Genomic DNA, 3857 nt, shown 5'->3' with positions numbered 1-3857 from the left:
TTGATCCCGGGGTAGGTTTGGAGGACCGGAGTAGGATTTGAGGACCGGGGTAGATTAGCGTTTCTACAAAATCATTTGAGACTGAATTAAACTAGCTTCGACGTAAGAAAAAGTGAGTAGGCAATCCTCAGGGTAGGGACGTACAAGGGGGTTGATTCATTGCCGCCTCTGTGCAATCTCAAAATCCCCTTAGCGAGATGGAAGTCAAATTATTACCCCCATGTTTCTCTCTCTTAGTTCCGTCGAAGAGGCTAATTGCATCTTGGACTAATAATAGTAATTTCACTTTATTTAGTCTAAGGTTGCATCCAACTTCAACCGATTTATATTCCGCCAAATTATAGTTTCGTTGTTTCAACGTTTTGGTAGGATTTTTACCTCTCCGAGTGACGATGACGTCACGGAGAGGTATTACACCGGCCGTGTCTGTCTGTCTGTCTGTCTGTCTGTCTGTCTGTGTGTCTGTCTGTGTGTCTGTCTGTCTGTCAGACCCCACGTGACCGCGTTCGCAGTTTACAAATCGGAGCAAACAAATACCCGATTTCCGGAACGCGTTCGCGGTTCACGGAAATTTGGCCATTCATCTACCAACACCATTCTTTACTAACTGGCTTCTAAGCACCACAATCTGCTAGTCTTTGTCCATCCCACATGGACACTAGCCTGTACTTGCTGGCTCGGAAGCACCACCATCTTCTGTTCTTCGTCAATCCCACATTGACACCAGCCTGTACTTGCTGGCTCGTAAGCACCACCATCTTCTGTTCTTCGTCAATCCCACATTGACACCAGCTTCTATGCACCACCATCTTCAGGTCTTTGTCCATTCCGGCTTCTTCTCCATCGTTATCGTTCGGTTTTAAGATATACGCGGCGATCGGCTAGGGTTACGAGAAACGTCTAGCCTCCCAATGGTAGGGCTTCCACCAAAGGTTCACGCGAATGCGTTTTTATCTATTATTATAATGGAAACGAATTGTATATATACCCCAAAATTTGAAGAAAGCGGGCAAGAGGGGTACCCTTCACTTTAAACGTCAATATTAGCAAAGTTTCGAAAGATAATAGGAACACCTTTATTTTAAACGATTTAACTATTTTTAAAGTTATTTACTGGCGATTAAAATAATTAATATCATTTATATTTAATTAATTATTTAAGAAAAACTTATTTCTATGTAATGACACAAGTGAGAGTTTATATAGAACGAGTAATGAAGATTGCATCCGAATCAAAACACTACACGCATATCAAAGTTAATATAAAGCGAGTAGGATGATAAGATCTCTTACAAAACGATAACATTTCCTTTTTGCAGAATATTAAATGGAAATATTTTAAATATTTTTCGGCATTACGATTCTTTAAGTAGTTGTGTAGCTATAAAGCTCTGTTTCATCTTAATATTCCAAGAACATCTTTAGATATTAACATTTCAAATTTGGTGTTTACTTTTTAATTCAGCTTTACTACATTTATATATAGTGTAATCGCATTTTTTTACATTCGTTAGATAATATGGATGTTAATTCTTCATCTATCCAAAAGTGTTGAAACGATTGGGTCTGTGAAATAAGATACCCTAGATTTAAACTAGAATTGACCTTGTTTCGCCTCCTCTTATACGAGGTGTTAACGGTTCAGAGTGAGCTGAAAGTTAAATACACCCTTCAGTGATACAATTTAGGTCCTCATTAGAATTATTGAGGATACAAAGGAAATTGTTAAGCCTTGGCTAAAGAGCTTGGCAATATTTCGCCAATTTGAACTATGTATTTCCGGTTTTTCTCATTGGCTGGTGGACCTGTGTTTAGAAAGTAAATTAGTCTCGGCTCGGAGAGGTTCATTTTGGTTTCCCAACTTGTACTTTATCTAACTAACCCAACCAACACTGATTTCTGACTAATTAGAAAATAATAGTGAAAAAATTCTAAAGCCGCCGCAAGTTGGTCAAAAGTTTTTTTAAGCTAGAGTCACCAAAGCAAAGCATTCGCTGCAAAGCCTCGGTACGGACCGCTGACAATTGGAATTTTGCAATTCGAGTGTTTAGAACTTGAGTTTCCAGTTCAGGGAGTTCCCTATTTTAAATAAAAATAAACGATTTGTAATTATACTTAAAATATTTTCAAAACTATATCAATCGCAACAATAGACATTAAATTTATTTTTAAAGCAAACCGCGATGTTCTATCTTATTTAGTTATCTTGTATTTAGTTCAAGAAGATTTGCCTTTATTTCTTCAAATCGCTAGACTTCCCCCTTAAGGGTTACTTGTGTGTAATCATTTTAGCGTTGTTTAAGCTAACGCCTCGTTTTTAGAATGGTCTTACGGGTAATCATGTTAAGGGTACCGCATAGAGGGGCTACTCACTCAAAATTTCTCTTTATGTCGCACTATTACAATTACAACATAAGTAAATATATTGAACTAAGGCTTACGGGTAATCATTTTAGCACATTTAAAAGTAGCACTTCGAGGGGCTATTCACAAAAATTTTATGTACGCCTGTTAAGTACCGTACGATGTGGCTACTTACGAGCCCAGCCCTTGGGTCGTCTTGTTTCGACCTACATCCTTCTAAGTGTTCATTTTCCTTTCCCTTCAATTTCAGGGAGAAAAAGCTGAAAATTTATACAAAACTACGTCCCCGCGTAAAAATAAAAGCAATGAGAATGAATACATCCTCCCTGTTAAAGGTAAGTAAAACTCGCTTTCTTGTTACACGATTCGTTTACAATTCAAAACCAATTTTTTATTTCGAAAAACAGAGCCTGGTGTGGACCTCGGTAAGATAGTAAACTAATCTAACCTAACTTCAGGGCTGATACTTGTTAAAGTTTAATTATTCACCGAGTATCAAACAAGCATTTTATTCAAGCAGTCTAACAAGAGTGATTTTACATTGTAGTTAAACCCTACTCAATAACTTCCATGGACCGGAATACGCCCCCTTTTCGTTGAGATTAAAATATATAAAAAACTTCTTGTCTACAATGTAGTGTTGTCAATTAATACTAAAAAACTGCTATAACATATAACATCTTTCTTTTTCCCTAATTATGCTTAATTAACTTTGGTCTGGTAAATTCGATCCTCCTTGATATCTTGTGGGTGGTTGGCTTATCCGTCCCGATCTGGTTACTGTTGGCCAAGAGTGGTTCTCTCCTTGGCGCAGCGAAAACGGAGCTATTCGATTGGGTGGGCCGGAGTGTGGCGGTGAAGACGTTATTGTTGGGATATGATGTGCTAGTTGTCCCGTGCCAACACTGTTCAGCTGGTCCTCGTCGATGAGTATATCTTGCATTGTTGTCTTCGGCGTTCTAGATCGGCATGAGGACATTTCAGGTTGGAATGACTGTCCTTGACCAATTTTAGTTTCAGCCCCTGGTTCCGATCCTATTTCTGCTGCTGCATACTGATTCTTTGGTAGTGTCTCCTGGAAGGTTGTAACCGTCCACATCAAGCATCTCCTTCCCGAGGAAAAACCGCGTCGTCTGCTTTACTCATTTGTATAATGTTAAATTGTCCCGAAGTGGCGCCACAATCTGTAAAAGGGCAGCTGTCAGTCAGCAGTTCATTTGTATTCGCGCTCCAGTTCGGACGTGTTTTTATTTTCTTAAATAAATACAAGTAGTATTATTTCTACCACTGCGTCTTATTCTACAATGGACTACCTAGTAAATATAGTTAGTCATGGACAATAAGTCCTTTAAACGGGTAGCCTGGAAACTTCTTAAATTGATAGTTTTAATTTAAATTCTTTGTTTACATTTAAATTTTACGGTTACATAAAGTGGCGAGCTTGCCAGGACTCGTTAAGACTGACATTACCAATTGTACTTAACGCGTACTTG

This window comes from Phalangium opilio, unplaced genomic scaffold (genome assembly GCF_054372755.1).
Source record: "Phalangium opilio isolate 3A_F unplaced genomic scaffold, DU_Popi_V2 ptg000061l_1, whole genome shotgun sequence".
In the NCBI taxonomy this organism is placed as follows: Eukaryota; Metazoa; Arthropoda; class Arachnida; order Opiliones; family Phalangiidae; genus Phalangium; species Phalangium opilio.
This window is presented reverse-complemented; position numbering follows the sequence as displayed.